A 23,665-nucleotide genomic window follows, 5' to 3' on the forward strand; every position below is an offset into this window, starting at 1 on the left:
TACCGGGATGTTACAGCTTCAAAGCTGGCGCCCTTAGCTCCTGGATGCAATGCACCTGCCTGTGATCCTCCCCGGCAACCTTTCAGTTCTTCCTCTCTTCCGAATGTCCTTTGTCCTGCTTTGTCTCTGTTCATCATTTCCTGCGTTGAATATTTATCGTGAATTCATTCATCAAACATGCATTGCCTGTCTGCCTGGTCCTGTGATAACTCCTGGGACGCAAAATTGAATAATCTCTTCCCTTCAAGAAGCTCACAGTCTGGGTTTGGAGAGATGTAAATGATAAATACCAATGAGGTAGATAACCAGGAAGCAGATGACTGTGAGGTACACAGATATGCTGTATCTGAACGGAGGTGCGTGCATATAAGGTTGTAGAAACAGAAGGGAGGTTAGGTTACTGCAGCCCAGATGGGAAAGTGGGCTTGAGGTGGGAGTGGGATTGTCCTTATACGGAAGGGTCGAAGATCAGTGAAAGCCTCAGATCCCAGAGAAAGAGAGAAAAGCCAGCAAATACCTGGACGATACGATGGCTACCTTGTAGTAGGCGTGACATAGTCCAGGGACAGAGAACACCCCAGAAGGCTGACGTAAGGTCAGCTTGCTAGTTCTGTACATGGGGTGCAGAGGCATTTACCAAAATCCTCTAGACAGCAGGGGCCACGGGAAGTAGCAGTGCTTGATCCTTGCAGCTGTGGTGTCAAAGCCCAATCTGTTACGTGAGATTTCTTTGCATCTTTGGGTGTATCTCTGTGATTTTAATAAAAGTCAGAAAGGAATATCGATGGCAAATCTGGAATTCCCTCAGAGATAGTCTTCATTTTTTCCTTGGGCCACTGAGCTTACAAGGATTTGTGCCCTCTTAGAATTCCAAGGGGCAAAAGGGGGTAAATTGCATACATGTGTTATACAGGAATAAAGGAAGAACATTTCAGTGAACACAAAGAAGCCAATGCCCCATCTTAATAAGCCAGACATCAGAACTCAGATCCCTGTGCAGGGCCACCCTGCCTGAGTGAAGTGGCTGGAGGCAGTGGAGATGGGTGGGGACTTGGGAGAACACAGACTGTTTGTACAGGAAGCAACAGCTCATCAGCTTGGGCTGTGCCGAAATAGGGAGCCAGTCTGGTTGCATATGGGGCTTATCGAGCAGACTCAGAATTACAGAGTACAGATACTTCATTTACTTTTTGGAAGATTTTATTTTTTGCATTTGAAAAGCAGAGTGACAGAGAGAGAGGGAGACTCAAAGAAAAAGAGATCTTCTATCTGCTGGTTTACTTTCCAGATGGCCATGACATTTGAGACTGGGCCAGGACAAAGTCAGGAGCCTGAAACACCATCTGGATCTCCCACGAGGGTGGCGGGGACCCGAGTACTTGAGCCATCTTCTGCTGCCTTCCCCGGTGCATTAGCAGGGAACTGGATCAGAAGCGGAGCAACCAGGCCTCAAATCAGTGCTCTGATGTGGGATGCCAGTGTTGCAGGCAGCAGCCTTCCCCACGGTGCCACAGTGCAGGCCCCCTTAACTGACTTTTGAGTGTTGGCAACTTTTCTTGATCAATCTTTTTAAGCAGTGAGTGGCTGAAATGGTATAGGCTTGTGAGCCATGTTGATGTCCCCTCTGCAGTGTGTGGTCCCAGTTTAAACGAAGCAGACGAAGCTCAGAATTTCTGAGAAAAAGGCAAAACTAAGTCCAAGTGTGTCTGCTTGTAGACAGAGTCTGTTCCGTCAGCAATTCCTGAGTACCTACTTCATGCTCTGTCCTCTAGACACTTCTTTGGAGGCTGTGAAGCGATCGGGGGGGCGTGGGGGTTCCGAGGTTAACAGACGCTGAGAAAATTGTTGGTGGCAATTGGCACAGATATGCGAGATTGTCCTTTTGGCTCTCACTCCGTCGTGATGTGTAATTCCAGAAATGCACCTCTTATTTGGAGTCCCTGATGGGGAAAAATAATGAACACTGGCGCAATGAATTTAAATAGAAAGAGCGAGCTGTTGCGCTGCGTTTTGATGCACTTCTCTGTCATTTAAGGAGACAAGCTACTAAGAAGGATGCGTGTTAGTGCAGCGTGTTTCTATCCTAACCCCCGCTACCCACACACGACCACCAATTTGCTGTGTCAGTGTGGGGCTTTTCAGGAGGAGTCAGCCTGGGATCATCTTTTGCATGACCACACGCCTTCCTCCTCCTTCCCTCCTCGTGTCCCTATCTCCTCCGACTCCCTTTGTGGCAGAGCGATCCTGAAGGAGTCTTTACCCCAAAGGTTTGCGTGCTGAGCACCCCCAGCCCCCCAGGTTTGTGCACCTGTGAGTGAGGTTTCATCCGCGGAGTGCATACTCTGCAGTTGGGATTGAATATTTATGTCAAAGTCCGGTATGTGAGAGAGCCACAGCAACCAGCAGGTGCCTTCTGCAAGCTCAAAGGTGCTGGGCGCTCTCTTTTTCCATCTGTGGAGTCATTTCACACGTGTCCAGTTTCCGGGGTGGTGCAGCTGGTACGGTGAGTGATGCTGAAGGCCCCCTTAGCTGTTGCTGGTCGCTTTCTTGGAACAAGGCAAGGACAGGGCCCCCGACTTGGAGGAAAAAGCACTGAGCCTGCTGTGTGTCCCAAGGTTGCCGTGGAGAACGCAGGGAGATTTTGTCTGTTTTTGTTTACGGAGAGATAGGGAATGCAGGATTATGATCCTTGGTGCCAATAGCATCCCCAGGGCCAGAAGCTAATCCAGCCGGAGACACCATACAACCCAGTCATTTTATTCATGCGTTGCTGTGTGGTTATCATAGACGGCAGGGATGCAATGAGAGAGGCTTACGAGATAATCACCAGACATTTCCCTCTCACATCAAGGAACCAGAACCCAGGGTCTTCATTCCTTCCTTCCTTCCAGACATTGTCTAGCACCTGCAGGAGGCCACGGGCACTGGTGTGCAGGGCCCTGCCTCCCCAGGACTCCACCCCCGGGTCTGGTTGTTCAGACACTCATTCCTTCACCAAATGTAAACTGTGCTGTTTGTTGGTGCTGAGGTCAGGGCTGGGTGTCCCAAGGACAGAGAGGGACAGCAATGAACTCCGGCAGCAGTGTCCTTCCTGGTGCTACCACTGAAAACCTGTGCATTTTTTTTCTCAGCATCTCACTTTGCTCATCTGGAAAATGGGTACATGAGCCGTTCCTACCTCCTAAGTCTCTGTAGTAGTGGTAGGAGTTGATATTTTAGGCACATCTGGCCCATTGCACAGTGCTAGATGGCAGTGACTGGAGCTGCATAAACTTACCATCCAGAGAGAGACCACACATGGGTGATGCTAAGAGAACACAGCACAGGGGCCAGTGCCGTGGCTCACTTGGTTAATCCTCCGCCTGCGGCGCCGGCATCTCATATGGGCGCCGGGTTCTAGTCCCGGTTGCTCCTCTTCCAGGCCAGCTCTCTGCTGTGGCCCGGGAGGGCAGTGGAGGATGGCCCAAGCCCTTGGGCCCTGCACTAGCATGGGAGCCCAGGAGGAAGCACCTGGCTCCTGGCTTCGGATCGGCGCAGCTCACCGGCTGTAGCAGCCATTTGAGGGGTGAACCAGCGGAAGGAAGACCTTTGTCTATGTCTCTCTTACTCTCACTGTCTAACTCTGCCTGTAAAATTAAAAGAGAGAGAGAGAGAGAGAGAGAGAGCGAGCACAGGGTAGGCACCCGCGGATCTGCTGCTGTACAGTGGTTTCAATCCCAGCTTCACTGCTTAGCATGCCTGTGGCTTTGTTTGTTTTGCAAAACATCCCTGAATCTTGGTGTACTCAACTACAGAATACAAATCCTGATGAATCCTGATGGTACCTGTTAGCCGGGTTTTATTACAGTGTGGGTCATGTATGCCACTGCCTGGTCCGTTTTCCATCACACTGATGTGTGCTGCTCGGGCCTCCAGGAAGCCTGCACAGCTCCTCAGGTGCCTGCCATTACTGTGCACCCTACCAGGTAAACAATGCATCGCTAAGATGCAGAAAACAGTCGTCAATTGATTTGACAAATTTTTGTTTTGTTTTTGAGTTTGGGGAGCAGAGTGTGACAGCTGGCAGGGCTCAGTGAATCTTTTGCAAACGGAGCCGCGTGCCCCTGTGAAGCGTCTGCACTTTGCCTTCAGTTACGCCGATGCCACTGGGTTCAGTTAACGTCGGACACGTTTGTGATTTGCCGGAACCTTCCTTCTGGGTTGCCAACAGTGTTTATGAAAAAGTCAAAATGCACTTGGGTTAATTTATCAGGGAGAGCTCCGGACTCACTGGCCATCTTCAGAGAGTGCCATCTGAGGGTTACTCTGTGAGATGAGACACAGAGTGGTGAGTGGAGGCGTCTGTTGGATTCGAGTGCAATCTGATACTTCAATGCCTCCCTTTGCCCTTGAGGTGACAATGGGAAATTGCGCGAAGCAGAGTCTGTCGTGGTTCACGGGTGACCTGGCGAACCCCACGCGGTCTCCTGGAGCTGACGAGTCCTGGAGGTGCACACACAGCGAGGCTTTGGTCGGCGTGGGTGGTGGGGCTCATTTCCTAGTATCATCTCTATCTCTGTCTCTGAGTATCCACCTTGATGCCCAGGGGAAGGGCGTGTGCCCATGCAACACACGGCCTTATCTGCAAGGAAAACCATGCTCAGTGGAGTAGGTGGAAGTAGCTTTGGACTGGACTCAGCAGCCGAACGCTGCATGCATAAAGCAGGAAAAGCAAGTGCCTGAAGGGTGAGTCTCCCTCCCAGGGGCTCCCCTTCAGGCGATGACCCACTTTCTCTTTTTGTTGTCTGGTGTATCTTCTTGGGAAAGGATCAAGTCTCTCACAGCAGGAAGGGGATCCAGTTCCTTTAAACACATTCATTGCTTGAGCCTTCAGAATCACCCTTCTGAGATAAGTGATTCCTGTGAGTGACGATCCTGATTTCCATAGTACGGATATAATGACTGAGGCCCTGGGGAGATAGAGTCACTTGTCCCACATCACAGAGCTGGCCGCGGGAGAAGCACAAGGAAGCCACCAGCCACAGTGGCCCAGAGTCTACTTCCGGAGTAGCTCCCCACTTACAGGAAGTCCTCTGTCCAGTGTCAGCTCCTCTCCTGACAGCGGAACCAGTCATTCCCTTCCACAGACCTTCGTGGGGATCCTTGATGACTGCTGGCCATGGGAAGCTCACTCACCTGCAGGGCCTGAGGGCAGGGCCTGGCTCCCCTTCCTCCCCCTCCAGTGTCTCTCTGAGCTCAGCGTCCTCGCTGTACAAGGGGATCAAAAACCCACCTCATGTACGAGGGTACTTCAGGAGGCTCAAGGAAAATAGAATTAAAAAAATAATTATATATATATATATATATGCTTATTGGAATGCAGAAAGTTTTGAAATATGTGTGTGCAGTTTCTTTTTTTTTTTAAAGATTTATTTGTTTATTTGAGAGGCAGAATTACAGAGAGAGAGAGAGAGAGAGAGAGAGAGAGAGAAGTCTTCCATCTGCTGGTTCACTCCCCAAATGGCTACAATGGACAGAGCTGAGCCAATCTGAAGCCAGGATCCAGGAGCTTCTTCCAGGTCTCCCATGTGGGTGCAGGGACCCAAGGACTTGGTTAATCTTCTGCTTTCCCAAGCTGTAGTAGAGAGCTGGATCGGAAGAGAAGCAGCCGAGGCACACACTGGCACATGGGATGCCAGCACCACAGGAGGAGGCTTAGTGTACTATGCCACAGCACCGGCCCTCATGAATAATCATTTTATTACACACATTTCCTTGAACTCTCTCTTTCTCTTTCTCTCTCTCTCTCTCTCTCTCTCTCTCATACACACACACACACACACACAAAGACACACATACACATGCAGAATCATTTTCAGCCTTAAAAAGAGGAAGGAAATGCTGTCATTTGTGACAGCTTGTAAGAACCTGCCGTTTGTCGTTAACAGAAATGAGCTGGGCACAGAACGGCAGCTGCTGCCTCATCTTGCTTATGTATGGAATCTCGAGAGGTGGAACCAGCAGAAGCAGGGAGTAGAACAGTGGTGTCCAGAGACCTTACTGGGTTGGGTGGAGGTGTGGAAGACATGGGTCAGAAGACACAGGGGGGGAAGACATGGGTCAGAGGACACGGGGGGGAAGACGTGGGTCAGAGGACACAGGGGGGAAGACGTGGGTCAGAGGACACAGCGGGGAAGACATGGGTCAGAGGACACAGCGGGGGAAGACGTGGGTCAGAGGACACAGAGGGGAAGACATGGGTCAGAGGACACAGGGGGGGAAGACGTGGGTCAGAGGACACAGGGGGGGAAGACGTGGGTCAGAGGACACAGAGGGGAAGACATGGGTCAGAGGACACAGCGGGGAAGACATGGGTCAGAGGACACAGCGGGGGAAGACGTGGGTCAGAGGACACAGGGGGGAAGACATGGGTCAGAGGACACAGCGGGGAAGACATGGGTCAGAGGACACAGCGGGGAAGACGTGGGTCAGAGGACACAGGGGGGGAAGACGTGGGTCAGAGGACACAGGGGGGGAAGATGTGGGTCAGAGGACACAGCGGGGGAAGACATGGGTCAGAGGACACAGCGGGGAAGACGTGGGTCAGAGGACACAGGGGGGGAAGACGTGGGTCAGAGGACACAGCGGGGAAGACGTGGGTCATAGGACACAGTGTTTTGGTTCCTGGGGAGAAGTTCTGGAGATGAGCTACTCGTGCATCATGATGACCACAGTTAGTGTACAGAGTCCGTCTCACGGATTCTCACCACAAGACCCAAGCATGTGAGGGAATGCCTGTGTCAATCAGCTTGATTTAGCCATTCCACAATGCAGAAATATTTTGAAACACCATGTTGTTTACCATGAATAGTTAGGATTTTGGGTCAATAATAATAATAATAGGAACCCGGCTCTCCCAGATACGGCCAGCACAGAGTTGTCAGGGAGTCTCAGGGATGCCGTGTGTGTACTCGGCCTGGCGCCTCCTTCAGTTGGTGCTGTGATTGCGTCTGAGCCGTGAAGCTGTCTCATTTTCCAGCTCCCATCCATCAAACTCCTTCCCACATCCTGTCGCCCAGAGACTGCCTGAGATGCTCTAACACGCCGTGAGGTTCTGTGCCCTCGCCTACTTCCCTTCCTCTAGTAAGTGGGGATTTTTCCACTTTCTCCATCGTTGTTGTCTCCTTCACCTGCGCACCATCAGAAGGCACGGCTGCTCTCGTCCCCTGTGGGGAGCCTGGCTCTGTTGTGTTTTCTGTTTGCTGTTGTTAATGGGAGCTTGTTCAGAAAACGCGGTGCCCCATCCATCTCCTGGTGCCTCGGCGCGCCTGGCACTGTGCTTTGACGGTTCACGCAAAGTGCAGACTCAAAAAACGCCAAGTGGATTGATGAGTGGATGCACATATTAAAATGAACAGAAGTAATTTTATTATGTTGCTTTCAAAAACATTGGCTTCCTCTGACTTATTTAACAATAACAACAACAAAAAATCCATGTGGGTTAGAAATAAAGCCTGGAAACTTCAGAATGTAGAGTTTTGTTTCTGTAGGTTGTAGACTTATTTAAAATTTCTATGTGTTTCAAATCTGAAAGAAATTATGCACATCCAGGCCCTAAATCCATGTGGAATAATTCAGTGTTTCAAATGAATGAATTCTTTTTTTTTTTTTTTTGACAGGCAGAGTGGATAGTGAGAGAGAGAGAGAGACAGAGAGAAAGGTCTTCCTTTTGCCATTGGTTCACCCTCCAATGGCCGCTGCGGCCGGCGTATCGCGCTGATCCGAAGCCAGGAGCCAGGTGCTTCTCCTGGTCTCCCATGCAGGTGCAGGGCCCAAGGACTTGGGCCATCCTCCACTGCCTTCCCGGGCCACAGCAGAGAGCTGGCCTGGAAGAGGGGCAACTGGGACAGAACCAGCGCCCCAACCGAGACTAGAACCCGGTGAGCCGGCACCGCAAGTCGGAGGATTAGCCTGTTGAGCCACGGTGCTGGTCTCAAATGAATGAATTCTGTGCTTTTGATTGATGTCACATGGTGTCAAAATGTAGACCATGGGCAGAAATTGAGATGCTGGGTTTTCTTTCTTTCTTTCCCTTTTTTTTTTTTTTTTTTACTTTTTTCAATGTCCTGGCTAAGTTTTGATATTATTAGGATTAAGGACTGTTATTTTCAAAAGTACTTTTATAAATATGATACTTTCCTGACGTTTGTGAAAGGTTGAAGCCTTTTAGGGTAATTTGTGCCATTATGAGATCTAGTTCCCTGAGATATGAGTAAAAATAACTCGTAATGTTATTGTGAAGATTTTTCAATGAAAACTATTACAGAAAAAGGGTAGCAGAGGTAGTTCTCAGGACAGGGCAGGAGATACAGGGAAAAATTTTGTGCCTTCCTCTCCATTCGCTGGGAACCTAAACTTGCTCTGAAACAAAGAAAAGTCAGCAAACAGAGTTTCAGGAGGACCTGAACTTAGCACATACTTCAAGCAGGCTACTGTCGACTTCTGCCTTATCTGAGACCAAGACATAGAGGGAGCATCTTGTGAAGTGTTCTTCCAAATGCTTTGTGCCATCTGCAGAGAGATCGGGGGGGGGGGGGGGGGGCGGGGGGGGCCTCCAGTGTCCCGCAGTGAAATGTGGAGAAAAGCCAGAATCCTGGTTTTGATGACCGCGGCCCTTGAGTTCGTCATGTCTTGCCTCCTGTCTTTCCTGGCCATGCCAGAGGTGCAGGTGTTTCTGTCTCCAGACTCCCTCTGTTTCCTCTGGCCTTGTCCACACTGTTTATTTCTTTCTTCATTTTAAGTCCTGCCATCAAGAAACTATCAGGCCAAACACACTTTTGTGGAGTCACACTGAGCAGTCCCTGGTGGGGCGCCCTGGCCACTGCCCCAGCTTTCTGTGACTCCATGCTCCTTGTGGGACCTTGCCACCTCCCACGGGGAGTCGTTGAGTGCTGAGCGGTCTTGCTTTCCGCTGAGCTCCCTGGGCTCCCGTCTCAGGGAGCTGGATCTCTCTCCAAATCACCCTAAGTGCTTTCACCCTTTCATAAAAGTCGGGGAGTCTCGTGTTCCTAAAAGTACTTACTAAGACCTGCATTGCTTAATAAGAAAATAGTTTTTAATCCAAATAATACAAAATCTTAGCTAGGCAATTTGAAAAGAAAAAAAAAAATGATCTCACTGCCTTTTCTCCTGGAATGTTGTACCATGTGGCTTGGTTGTTCTTTGCTGATCATGAAGGCTGGGCTTCAAGGAATGTTTCCTTCCACATTGCTTGCATTAGAAAAATTGGATGCCACTTCTGACTAGATAGGTATTTGATGCTTTTCTCTGTTTGACTTATGACTAGATAGGTATTTGATGTTTTTCTCTGGTTGGCTTCTGCCCTGGAGGCAGTGTTTGTCACAGAGGGGCACACAGAGCATCCTGTCTGTGGACTGACCGCTATGGACATTTGTGCATCTGGGACCTCCTTCCTCAGACTCTCCTTGTTTTCCCTCTTCCCAGGGTGCACTGAGCCAGGTTGTCTTTGGCAATTTAAAGGACAAAGTGTTCTTGGGACAAGAAGATCTTACTTCCTTGTGCAGGTGGGACACTGAGACCCAGATACACAAACGCCTAGTTAAGACCAGGAATGGGATTGAAACACTTGACTCTGTTAGGGGAAAAATGTTTGAAGCTTTAACTTCTTTTTAAATAAAGATTTATTTGCTTATTTGAAAGGCAGAGTGATGGAGAGAGGGAGAGAGAGATATATATATATCTTCCATCTACTGGTTCATTTTCCAAATAGCCACAATGGATAGGGCTGGACCAGGCGGAAGCCAGGAGCCTGGAACTCCATCCTGGTCTCCCATGTGGGTGTCAGGAGCCCAAGCACTTGGGGCATCCTCTGCTGCTTTCCCAGGAGCACCAGCAGGGAGATGTATTGGAAGTGGAGCAGCCTGGACTTGACGCTCCTCTGTGGAATGCAGGCATGGTCATCGCGTGCAGCCGCTTAACCTGTAGTGCTGCAAGGCTCCCTGGGGAACTTTCAGACTTAGAGAACGTGGCAATGCATCGTGGAAAAGTTCACAAGCAGTGTGGGAGAAAACACAGTGTTGTCAGCTGAGGTACTTCAGGCAGCTGTGGTTGAGGTGTCGCCGGTTCTCTGGAGCAGACCCCACCGCCACCACTCTGCACCACGGAGCTTCCCGCCACGGCGCTTCCTGCCGTTGTACACAAGAATAACTGCACGCAGCTCACCTTGACCGCTTCGCTACTTCCTTGAGATTACATTCTTGAGATGATGAGAGTGGCTTGAATCTCTCATGTAGCTCTGAGACCTTTCTTAGGCTGAAATGAATTCTGATCAGCTGATTATCTCCACGGAGAAAATATGATGTCCACATCTCATAGCTTCCTTCCTATCACTTAAGGGCCATTTTTATTCTGTAGCATCTTCCCGGGCTTCTGAATTAAATAAGGTAATAAGGTGCTGTGGAGTCCAACACGTACTAAATAGATTTTTTTTAAAAAATGGAGATGTACAGGGTAGAGGATGGAATTTTTTTATGATACATTTTCTTTCTCTGTGTTGAAGTAGGCGGTTGCTGCTTGCTTTATAGAGCAGTGAGTTATGAAGCTCAAAAATAAAGTGTTCTCAGTGGTGTAAATAAAGCAGTAATCTGAGCAAATATATCACATTGTGTACCCAGGGTTTGTATTTTGCCATGCATGTGCACACGTGTGTGCGTGTGTATGTGTGTGTCTTTTGTGGTCTCCTGCACGACACAATGGTTTATGCTGTTGTGTATTGTTGACACATTAATCTTGGTAATGGAAATGCAAAGCCACTTTTCATTGAGAAATAGATTCAAAGTAAAAGATGATTAATGAACGAAAGCACCATTATTCCAACCATGTGCCTTGCTTCCTAGCTCTGTACCTCCAACTCCCTGCCTGCCTCCTATGAGCGCTCTGATCACTCTGTCTGGTCTCTCACTGTACCTTGGCGAGACTGCCTGGTGGCTTTAGCCCCCAGCTGACCAGGAGAAGGGCATCAGAGCATCAGGGAGACTCCTCCCTCTGGAGCCATGTGTGTGACAAGTCCAAGGCTGTGAATGACACAGGCTGCTTGAGGAAGGAGACTCTTAAGTTAAAATTATGATATCTGAGCTGTATGGGAAGGGGACTGTTACAATGACAGCCTCTGCGAAGCCTCCCTCTGTCAACCTGTTGCGTGGTACCGGAGTCATTTCACCCTCCAGGGTCAGAAATCCACAGCATCAGCATGGTGGCAGGTGGTATTGCATTGAGAAGAAGTCTGCTGGCGGCAGCTTCCTGTGTGGCCCCTCTGATCTCCTCCCCAGTAAAAGCCCTCGGTGTCCCTCTTAAGTGATCCTACTTCCTTCCTGAGGAGAGTCACAAGCATTGCATCTCCTCTTGGAATGGGAGTTTTCCGTTGGACGGTGGTTGTCGCAAACTTCTGCTCTTATCAGGGTTCAAGTTCTGGGTTCTGAGAGGAAGCCCACACCGTTTCACCTCTCTGAGTATTGTGCTTTGGTGAACATTGGAGGTGATGCCGATACTCATGGCACAGGGAGGTGATGGGCTCAGCAGAAGGCTGCACACAGTTGTTGATCATAGTGCGTACCAGAAAGCAAAACCTAGATGTCCCTCTTCCTCCTCCTGTTTCTTCTTGATAAGTATTCTTCTTAGTATTCTCTAGGTATCAGAATTTTTTTTATTTCTGTCCTATGGGACCCAGATATCCATTTATATCATCTTGTTTGCCAGTCTCCTAACATCCTCTTGAGCTTGGGATTAGGACTTTGGTATGATTCAAGTAGGTGCAGCTCTGAATGCCCGCTGTAGCCATCCTTTAAGCATGTTTCCTACATGACTGCATTTAATCATTGTAAGAATAATCTAAGGGGGCTGGCACTGTGGCATAGTTGGTGTCTCCTGGTTCATGTCCTGGCTGCTCCTCTTCTGATGCAGCTCCCTACTAATGACCTGGGAAAGCAGTGGAGGATGGCCCAAGTGCTTGGGCCCTGCACCCACACAGGAGACCTGGAAGAAGCTCCTGGCTCGTGATAGGCTTAGCTCCGGCCATTGTGGCCATTTGAGGAGTTGACCAATGGATGGAAGAACTTTCTCTCTGTCTCTTCCTCTCTCTCTATAGCTCTACCCCTCAAATAAAAAATAAATAGAAAAGAATAATCTAAAAGAATAATGTAAAATAATATATTTTTTTACTTGTGCATGAGACAGTTGAGGCTGAGATGGAAGGTCACCCTCCCATGGTCACAAAGCAAGGAGATGCTGGAATCTGGATTTGCACCAGGTGTGGATGACCCTCAAGGGCCAAGCGCTTCATTCCTGCCTGTACTCATCTGCACCAAGTGCTCAGTCCTCTCACTGTCCACTCCCAGGCTGGACGTGGCGCAGGTCGTTCAGGTTGGCAAATGAAGACCTGCAGGCTCAGACGGACGACCTTGGGATGCCAGAGGCGTATGGAATTTTGTTCTTGAAGAACTCATTCATTCACTGGGACGGGCAGCGCCCTGCGTGAAGTGTCTGCAGGGGGCATTCCTGGTTGACAAGCCGTGTCTGCTGGGTTCTACAGGATGAGACCCTTTGGTCCTCATGGTGAACATGTGCCGAGCGAGCCCCAGACCCTGATGGATTTGGGTAAATGCAGGTCATGGGAAATCAGGAGCTTTTGCTCAGAGGCTCATTGCTCCCAGTGGAAGGAGCTCAATGGCCATTTGTGCTTCAGAACGAAGGAGTGTTTTCTTTCGTCTCTGACCAGTTTTGTGCAATGCTTGTCATTGGCTGGCAGCATCCATCCTCTTCTGCTAGTTTTTTGTCATTCAACCTGAGAATCTGCAGGAATTACAGATCTGCCCCTGTCTCTGACTTGCCTCACATCTGAGTCAACCTCCAATTTCGCTGGGAATCCTGCCTTGACCTGGTGCAAGTGTGAGGTTCTCCAGGTTCAAGGTGGAGCTGGGGAAATCCTTAGTGAAGTTTGTGCTTGCATGTTCTGTCCTCTTGCCAGGAATGAGCTCCAGGGCCCCACTAAAAAGCTAAACTAGGTAACACCTCTAGTTTTACAAATTGAGCAGCAGACTAAATATTGGTTCAAATCACACACTTGAGAGTCACCCACGAGTGCATTTGGATCCTGGCTTCGCTGAGGCGTAGCCGTTAGGCGTGGGGCAAGTTCCTGCAGGTTCCCCCATGCCGGGTTCATCACTATCAGAGGGAAGCAGTGGCGCTTGCGCTTCAAGGGATTCTTGCAAGAGAAGTCCCTGGGACACAGTGAACGCTTGTTGTTGGAGAATGATAATGGCTGCTATTCAGCAACGCTCATTGGATAACAGTTCATTTATTTACTTATGATTCTAATGAGATCTCTGTTAATAAATCCATGAAAATAATAATAGGGGACTCTGGAGAGTGTGTTATGCATTTCTCTGTAGAAAAAACAAGAACGTAGGACTTAGAGTATTTTTACCATAAGATCATGTTAAATGTCTGAGGACATAGGTATATTGACCCTGATAAGACATTACAGGGTGAATATATGTTTCAAAACATCACGTAAGGGGCTGGTGCTGTGGAATAACAGATTAAGGTACTGCCTGCATCAGTGACATCTCATATGGGTGCCGGTTCGAGTCCCAGCTGTTCTGCTTCTGATTCAGCTCCCTGCTAATGCTCCTGGGAAAGCAGCAAAGGACGGGGCCTGAGTACTTATGCACATGCTACCCATGTGGGAGACCCAGATGGAGTTCTGGTCTCTTATCTGTGGCCTGGTACAGCCCTGACCATTGCAGTCATCTTGGAAGTGAACTAGAGGATGGAATATCTGTGTGTGTGTGTGTGTGTGTCTTCTTCCACCCCTTGTCACTCTCCTTTTCAAATACATAAAAATAAATATCAAAAACAAAACATAAGTATGTATAGTTATTATATCTGTTCAAATATTTATTGAAGATTAAAAAAATAATAGTTACATAAAATACAATGATTACTATTATGAGGTGACTTTAAAAAGTTGTGGAAAATAGAATTTAACAAGTAATGCCTTTCCCAAGAACTTTGAGCCTCTCTTGTAGTCTATATTATATAAAGGATATATTAGCAGTATTTTACTGTATATCTCTAGGAGGAATTGATATTTGGGTAGCACTGTTTGTATGTGCTTAGACTGTTACTGCTGTTCACTGTGTAGAGGCTTAGGAGTCTATGTATGAGTCTCCGTGAGCATCCGTGACGAAGATCCACTCATTCTTCCGTGGAAGGGCCTCATGGCCGGTGTCCCGGTCTGTGAGCCCCGGGTCTGTCGGCTGCCCAGCGCTACCGTGGTACACAGCCGAGCAAAGCTGTGTCCCCATAAAACTACTCACAGAGAACCAAGCTCTGGTCTGGATGTGACTTTGGCCTCTGTGTGCAACCTCTGACCTTTATGCAGGCTTTGTTGGAATGGTTGCTTGGCTTCAACCCACCTCCCTGGGTGGTCCTGAAGGGGTCTTTCCTGGGTGACTTCAGCACCAAAATATGCCCTCTGAGTCACAAAACCCCTTGAAACGGGGCTCTGCCAGAGGGGCTGCTTCTTGGGAAAGTCCATGGATGGCCCCTGTCCCTTCTAAGAGCAGGGTATTCAGCTGGGCTTTGAAAGTGGTAGAACAAGACACACAGACCCTCCGGAGAAGCAGGCGAGACTCCTGCAGGAGGAGTGGGCCTTAGACTCTGCCACCCATGTGTAAGACCAGGATGGAGTTCTTAGACTCCATCTAAGCCAGGGGCCGCCAGGAGTTGTGCGCTTCCAGTACTCCCTGAAGCCCACCTTTGCTCAGCAGCTGGCTCCCGCCTGGCTCGTGTTGTCTCAGCAGCACCCAGGGCTACTTCAAGAAGATCATGGAAAATGGCATGAAAAGAGAAGTTTATGCGTGAGCATTTGGCACAACGTGGGACACCCACATCCCACGTCTGAATGCCTCGGTTCAGGGGGCCGGTGCTGTGGCGTAGTGGGTAAAGCTGCCGCCTGCAGTACTGGCATCCCATATGGGCACTGGTTCGGGTCCCAGCTGCTCCACTTCCCATCCAGCTCTCTGCTATGGCCTGGGAAAGCAGTAGAAGATGGCCCAAGTGTTTGGGCTCCTGTACAAAACATGGGAGACCCTGAAGAAGCTCCTGGCTTCTGGCTTCGGATCAGCGCAGCTCTGGCCGTTGTGGTCAATTGAGGAGTGAACTAGAAGATAGAAGATCTCTCTCTTTCTCTCTGCTTCTCCTTCTCTCTGTGTATAACTCTGACTTTCAAATAATAAATAAATAAATCTTTAAAAAAATAACTGAATGTCTGGGTTCAAGTCCTGGCTCTGCTCCCAGGGTCAGTTTCCTGCTAGTGCACACCCTGGGGAAGCAGCACGTGATGGCTCAAGTACTGGGGTCCTTGCCCGCTACCTGCGTGGGAGACCCAGATGGAGTTCCGGGCTCCTGGCTTTGGCTGTGACGGGCATCCAGAGTGTGAATCAACAGATAGAAAATCTCTGTCTGTCTCTATCTCTTTCTCTTTGTCTGTTTCTCATTTGACTTTCAGATAAATAAAAAGTACTTTTTTAAAAGGCAAGCTTAGTGTGGCATGAAAACACAAAATCTGCACATTTTTTCGTCTTTTGCGAACTTCTTGAAGACCGGCTGCATTTCAGGTGTGTGGTCTGGGCCGGTGACATCACTCTGGTAGAGCAGGGCACCACAGCATCTCCCAGCTGAAGACACGCTTTCCTGCCACCCCATACCCTGAAAGTTTTAATTTTATAGAGATAGAAGTAATCAGGTCTCATGTGTTTATTTCCTCTCAAAGACTCACATCAGTGCTTTGAATTCAGTGTCCTGTCTTATGTACTTGGTGGAAAAATAATATAAACACGCACAGAAATTTCCCTGGAGTTCAGCTTTGCTTTTCATACTGGGCCTAGCTCAAGTTTGGAGCGAACTAAAAAGAGCCTCGTTGCCTTCCACACACCCTGTTATCTCTGGTGGGTTCAAATACAGTTCTTCTGAGCAGCCTGCTCTCCCTGGCCTTGAATCTGAGAGTCTGAGGATTTCTTTGGAGTACACGCGACTGCACCCTTTTGACAGACAGTGCAAATTAAAAGATCCGGCGCGGCCCAGGAACCCGGGACCCAAGCGTGCCCCTCGGGTTTTCATTTACAGTTAGGCGCTGCAGACACAATTACTGCTGACAGGGAGGCAGAGGCTGGTGGCAGAGTGCGTGTGACGAGAGGCTCATGCCAAGCCGTAATTGGGAGGATTATTTTTAATCAGAACATCCCCTACAGCCCAAACATTAGAAACCTCCTGTAAGGCCAAGGCAGGAAATTAAACACACCAACAGTGAGGCTGCAAGGGGGGTGGCGTGTGGGGTGTGACGCCGGGAGTCTCTGTGAGGCCCCTTCGGCTGCCGGGGGCCCTTTTCCTCCCCAGAGGGGGAGCCTGGAGAAACCTTTCTGCCGAGCAGCCCACGGGTACTTACTGTCCCTAAACCCTTGTTGGAGGGGTGAGTACAGCCCAATTAAATGCAGCAGACACACTAATTGATGTTCATTGCATTTAAACTGTGTTAAGTCAAGTGTACGTCTTAGGGTAGCAGCTCCAGCTGTATATCATCCGAAGAGGAGCCCCAGGGGTTCCTTATTTTCAGAAACCATTCATGAGCACCTACTAAGTGCAAGGTGCTGTGCTGGCTCACGGTCCTCCGTTCTGTCACCCGGATGGATTTGCCTCGTTGGCAAAGAGTGCCAGCATATGGTCACACTTGGTTTCCTGGAAGGGTTGTCATTGGCCAGGCAGGCATGACTCTTGGCTTTTTGCCTTGATAAACATATATGACTTAGCAGTGCCGGGTCATGGTGTTGTGTAACCCTCACACCAACTGCTACAGAAGAGCTGTTACCCTATTTAATAGATAGAAAAACTGAGATTTGCAGAGGTCAGAGGACTTGCCTGAGGCACAAGGAGTTGGAGCATCTTAAAAGATTTCAGAGTTTCAGAGACAGAGGGAGAGATCTTCCATTTGCTTGTTCTCTCTCCAAATGGCTGCAATGACCAGGGTTAGACCAGGTCAAAGTGAGGTTCCTGGAACTCCATCCTGGTCTCACACATGGGTGCCAGGGTCTAAGCACTTGGGGCATCTTCTGCTGCTTTCCCAGGTGCATTCACAGGGAACTGGATGGAAAGAGAGAAGCAGGAACTCAAATCTGTGTTCTCATAGGGGAAGCCAGTGTTGCAAGCAGCAGCATAACCCACTGTGCCACAATGCTGACCCTGGGATTTGCTTGTGAAGCCCAAGTCTTTGTCTAAAGCTCGTGCTGTCCAGTCCCTCATGACTGTGAGGAAGCACCGCCTGGGGCTTTGAGGGGCTGAGAGCCCAGTGGAGAGGACAGACATAGAGACCATGTCCATGAGGGGTGAGAGCTTGCAGATAGTAGGTGGGTTCCAAGAGTGGGGGGAGGGGGCTTCTCGCTGTGCTGGGGTGGTCAGTGAGGGCTGTCTGAAGATGTGAAGAGCAGGTGCATGCTGACCTTCATAACCAGAGGGGCCAGCATCCCAGGCCCGGGGAACAGCCAGTGCAAAGGTGTTAGACAGTGTAGGGGAACAGCCAGTGCAAAGGTGTTAGACAGTGTAGGGATTCTGCTCTCCTCCAGAACAACTGTTCTCAGTGTTCTCCACGTTCAGCCCCGTCCCGTCAAGCCAGGAAAGAGAATGGCGGGGAGACTATTTCCTTGGAAAACACTGACCCCAGAGGCGAGGCATCTAATGTGGGGGTGCATGGTGATGTGCATGGGGAGCAAAACAAGACGATGCTGAGAGTCAGCCACTGAAGTCAGAGGATCGTGCCTGCTGTCCTTACCCCTGCGGTCCTGTAGGCCGTCTTTAGGAAGTAGACCTCCGACTCACGCTAGGAGGACATGTTGGTTCTGAGCGTAGAGCTCAGGATGCCTCAGTCCTGCAGGGGGTGCAGGGACACCCCGAATCTTTTGCATGTGTGACTGTGGCTGATGAGCTAGTCAGGCTGCTGTGGTTGTCTGGTCTGTGTTCTTGTGTAGCTGGAAGTCTCTGTATCCCCTTGGTCGGGGCTCCAGTACCAGGGAAGGGGAGCCTCAGAGCACTTGCATCCTGAGTGTAGCTGGCAATGACCTCTCCACGCCCCACCATTTGCCAGATCACATGTAGTCACCTGTGCCGCCTCCTGCAGCAGTTCAGGACACTCAAACCCGGTTGGGCCTGCCATGCTACTTAGAGAGCGTCCCTAGCACTGATGCCGCCCAGGCTCCATCTGTGTTCCTGAATGCAGGGTGGGTGCAGGATGCTCATAGCCGGGTGAGACCTACCTCTGAGGTGTGTCTTCCACTTGACCCCTTTGTTGGAATACAATAACAACAACATCCTCAAAATACACTTGGAGGTGGGAGTATTGGGGGATATTTCTCACACAGCACAGGAAAGTCTCAGCCTAAAAGGCAGGAATGCTGCTCCTTCCCTTGGCCCTGGGGTCCTGAACCCCTGTGTAATCAGGAAGCAAGGGGACCCCCACAAACACACACAGCCACCCAGTACCCTCGTCCCTTGTCCTCACCATTCTTCTCTTTGCCCTTTGACTCCTGGTTCTGGGTTCAAACCTGTGTCTTGATGCTTTATCATGATGATGGAATTCTCAGTTCTAGAAATTGAAGACACTTGAAAGTAGCTTCCAAGTTCTTAGAAGAAAACTGAACCTGATCAGGTGAGGTTTCCTTCCTGCTTAGCACAGCCCTTGCTTATGGTGCCAGGGTCTTGTACTTCAGCCATAATTTCTGGGGCCGTGCTGGGCAGAGATGGATTTGGAGAGAGGAAAAGCACTCTCAGAAAAGCTGAGTAGTCCCCGGGAGTTGTCTAAACTTAGCAGGAGGGTGACTAAGCCCATCTTTCTTTGCTTGAGTCAATGTTTGCTGAACGTTGTCCGTGTCCTCAGCATGCAGTCAGAGCTAGAATCAAAATGGTGAGCAAGATCGACACATCCCTTGCCCTCATGCAGCGAACACAGTGGTGGAACCAGCAAACCGTGGGTTACTTTTATTTGCATATAAAATGCTAGTTGCAGCCGGCGCCGTGGCTTAACAGGCTAATCCTCCGCCTTGCAGCGCCAGCACACCAGGTTCCAGTCCCAGTTGGGGCGCCAGATTCTATCCCGGTTGTCCCTCTCCCAGGCCAGCTCTCTGCTATGGCCCAGGAAGGCAGTGGAGGATGGCCCAAGTGCTTGGGCCCTGCACCCGCATGGGAGACCAGGAGAAGCACCTGGCTCCTGGCTTCGGATCAGCATGATGCGCTGGCCGCAGCAGCCATTGTGGGGTGAACCAACGGCAAAAAGGAAGACCTTTCTCTCTGTCTCTCTCTCTCTTACTGTCCACTCTGCCTGTCAAAAAAAAAAAAAATGTTAGTTGCAATGAGTGCCACGCGGCAGTTAGGACAGTAGGGTCCTGGGAGTATATGGTTGGGGTTTTCCATATAAAGGAACCAGGGACAGGAATGATGTGTGTCCAGCAAGCAGCCAAGGTCAAAGGCACAACACATACAGCATCCTTTGAAGGTGGAGAATAAAGTGTAGTCGAGAACTGGAAGGTGCACAGGGCTGGTCAGTGTGGAATCAGGGCAAGCATGCCCTCACTGGTGTATATGTAAGGCTGGAGCTGTGGCCAGGGTGATCGTGTGAGAGGTCAAACTGTGTCAAAGGGTGAAATGGGACGCCATTGACATGGGGTGTTAACAACCAGGTAATGTGATTGGCGTTTGTGTTTTGTAAAGATTGCTGTGTGGACCCTACGAGGCCTGAGGGATGCGACTGGAGGCAGGCGGAGGTCCTGGTGCAGTCATGGCCCCAGGGGAAATCCGTGCCCAGAGCTCGGCAGAGTCTGCAGCAGCCAGCTCAGGTGACAGAGTCCGTGTTGGCATCCTCAGCGGTGTCCTGGCTGCCCACCGGTCATCAGCGTCAGTGCTTTGGAAGCGATCGGGCTGCTGTGCTGTGCACCCATTTGGACGGGGTGCAGAGGTGAAGGTAGCTTGTGCATGACGGGAGCGTTCACCTCCGTTCTGCCTGACTTTGTTGCCGTGTCCTTTTGAGTTTGCTTCACTTTCAGCTCTTTAGTTCCTGCATTTTCTCAGCAGGATGAAAATTCCACCCAGTTCCCCTGGGGCCGGGACTCTCCCTGGCCACAAATTGCTCTTTAGATAGTTTGCAAGAGTAATTGCAAACTCAAGACAATCTTTGTTAAAGTAAAAAAAAAAAAAAAGACCCAAAAACCCCCACTCTGTGGCTGCTGTAGAACTCGGTGAAGCTGTGGTTGCTCTCTGCTGCCCTTGTGCTGACCACTTGCTTCTCGCCCTCTAGCAACTGCTCCCAGCCTTTGGTTTTTCCTATGAAATGATCCACCCAAAGGATCTGATGGCTTCAGAACAGCTGTAGAGTGTGGGCCTGGACTGACCTCTACATGAAACTAAATGTAACTCTCTGGGTACCATCTTTGGGAGCCCCAGAGAACTCCTTCTTGCTCAGAGAAAACCTCTTTTTGGAGTGAAGATCAGTGCCCTTCCTTGGTGCTTGTCATTTTGGGTCCTTGAGCAATCACTCCTTAGACTCTCCAAAGGAAGCAAGTTGGGACTGCGCCAGACGATAAGGCCCCGGAGTGGAATGAAATATTTCCCTTGCCTTCTGGGAGTGCCAGCTTCCCAAGAGTGAAGGAGAATGTCCATTTCTGGGTCTGGTAGAAGATGCAAATGGCCATAGCCCTCTCTCCCCTCCCCACTCCATCCCAAACATTCAGTCCAGCTGGAAGGGTCAGTGAAAGCTACAGAGAGTACATTGGGCCAGGTGGCCAGAAGCTTAGAAAGATGGAGATGACCCAAGGGCCAGAGGGAAAACAGGGACTTGTGTTCCCTAAGTGGTCAGTTGTGCTGACCTTGAGTGTTAGGTGAGTGTGCTGGGGATGGAGGGAGTGACTGGGGAGCAGGGACAGAGGCTGAGAAGGTTGAACCTAACACGGTGGCTATCATTACATTTGATAACTAAGAGGATTTGTGTTAATTTTGATAAAGAGCCTGGGATACATTAATGTTTCATAAGTCTAGTGTTATTAGGAATCAGATAATCCTCCAGCTGGGGCATACAATGAATTTCTACGAGAGAACACTGTGGTTTTTCTATTCACTCCCTAATTATTCACTTTTTCCACTTTATGCAATTACTTTTTTTTTTGCATCTTTAAGATCTGATCTCCATTGCTCCCCCTTGATAGGGCCTTCCCAACCAAGATCCACCTTCTGTACTGGACTGTGGACACCAAGAATACAGTGGAAGTTTTCCTTATAGACTTAATAAATGATAACAAACTTATAAACAGCACTGACCTGGTGCCAGGTGCAATATTAGCTGCTTTACAAATATTAGCTTTTAGTATTCAGCTCAGTCCCTTGAGGCAGTTACTGTATTTTTTCCTGGTTTGACTAAGAAAACTAAGAAAGAAAGGTTAAATGATTTGGCCGTGATTGCTAAGGTAGTGGGTAGTGAATTCCAGGATGACTGGGAAGAGGAGTGAGTGGTGAGATGGGTGGTTGGTGGATCAGTGGGGAGATGGATGGATAGATGGGCGAGTAGATGCACAGATGAGTGGGTGGGTGAATGGGTGAATCCCTGGTTTTTCATTTGTGAGATGGGTCCATTTGTTCACTTAAACAGAGGCGAAGCCATCAAAATACAAACAACTGGCTCTTGAAGGGATGGTCACCAGCTTCCCTTCCACTTCATAGCTTCCTACACTCTTGATTCTCTATGAGTCTCCCGTGTTTAAGATGTTCCCATGTATTAACAGTAGTGGAGTCACCAGACGTGAATCCATGTATACAAGGAGTCTTCTAAATTTCATGGAAAAATGCATATTATGAGAAAAAGCTGCATGGATTTCAAATGACTTGGCTCCAAAATAAACATGTCTAATTTTTCCACCTACTTTTTAAAAATACTTTCATATGTGTGTGTGTGCCTTTATGTATTTATGTTACTAAAGGGGGAGGAGATATTTTCTGGCTATATCTGCAAAAAATGTTTCAAGTTGAACTCTGTAACTTGTGGATTGCAGTGAAGTTGAGCATCAATTGTGTGATTACTTTGTAAGAGTCAGTGAGTGAGCAGTGGATCAGGATTCCAGGACCCTGTGATCCATTCCCAGCTCTGCTGCTTAACTTTCTATGCGGAGGGGAGGCAGGTCAGTGTCAACCCTCGGGGGATACAGGATACCATGTCTTACAGATCTGTTAGTAAATCTTGACTTTTCTGGCTCAGATGACCTTTCTCCCAACTAGCTGAATTATGTGAGATTATAGAGGCCATTTTCAGTTCAAGTGTACTAGGTCCATATAATTATTACTGATTGTGGATCTTACCTTTTCTGATTGGGGGATGATGACAGTGTTTCTGAAGTTTATTTTGGATGCGACCCCTTTCCTCACAATTTTCTCACTGTAAAATGAAGTCGCTTCCATCCTTGAACTGTTAGCTCTCATGTGATTTAGCTTTATGAAATTCCTGCTGTTCTAGAATTGAGAGATCTAGTATTTTTTTTTTTTTGCTCAAGTTGATAGCCTTTATTGGAGTTCAGCCTTTTGTTGCCTTGAGTAAACTTTTGTTAAGTTCCAAAATTGTACTTCACATGATAAATGACAGTTATATGTATTCATAATCTTAGGTATAGGTTATTTTTACCATTTTCACATCAGTGAAATTTTAAGCCAGGTTCAGGTAACTGAAGGGCCATTATAAGCAGTTTGTATTGTCTAGACCCAAGGGATGCTGCAGACACACTCTGGAGCAAAATGGGAAACGCCATCTTTCTAAAGACCGGCTTCGAAATTCTAATCCAGGACGTTAAGGTGTTTCCTTTCTCTGGTAGCAGCTGATTGATACCTGGCTGCTAGGCCACCATTCACAGGTATGTCCAAAAAAACAGGGTACAAACCACCAAAAACAAGACCAACCAGTCCACTCCGTGTTATGGTACAGGCTTCGCAATTCAAATCACCTGTACCCCAAGGAAAACTTAGAAAACCTTTGTAAGATACATGTGCTGTCAGTTGATAAGCTAGCAGCTGTACAAGCTTGTGTCACATTCAAGACACGCCAAAAAAGACTGTTTGCTATTGGGCCACAGAGAGCAGCATTAATTCCAGCATATGTTGATCCATGTTCAAGTAGATTCCTTCCTGGTTCTGGAAGTTGGTTTATTTTTCTGGTTGTGATCTCCAAAATTGTTAGGTTTTCTTTGCCAGTATCTGGTTCAGGACTTTCCATCTTTGTCAGCAGCCGGTGCCTCCCCTGGTCTTCCTCAGCCACGGCCGAGGCTCATGCTGTAACCTTTTCTCAACTCTCCAGCGCAGCCATCTTTAGCCAACACGTGATTCTTGCCAGCGAGACCTAGTATATTTCATCTGTTCCAACTCCTTGCAGGAAAATGGAACGTTTCTCTGCAATGTTCACTTCTAGTCTCTCCTTGAACACACCCTGTGACCGAGATCTCACAGTGTAAAGAACACAGCAGAATCCTTCGGCACGTGGTACTCAACTGCCCGAGTTCAAATCCAGGCTCCGTCATGCTGTTCATGTTTTGTG

At 48.9% G+C, this 23,665-nt stretch overlaps 1 pseudogene; it reads right to left on the reverse strand.

The window, feature by feature from the left end:
• Nucleotides 1-22,772: 22,772 nt before the first annotated feature.
• LOC133751015 (transmembrane protein 126A-like) lies at nucleotides 22,773-23,347 on the reverse strand (annotated as a pseudogene).
• Nucleotides 23,348-23,665: the final 318 nt, after the last annotated feature.

The sequence above is a fragment of the Lepus europaeus genome, chromosome 21 (genome assembly GCF_033115175.1).
Source record: "Lepus europaeus isolate LE1 chromosome 21, mLepTim1.pri, whole genome shotgun sequence".
Lineage (NCBI taxonomy): Eukaryota > Metazoa > Chordata > Mammalia > Lagomorpha > Leporidae > Lepus > Lepus europaeus.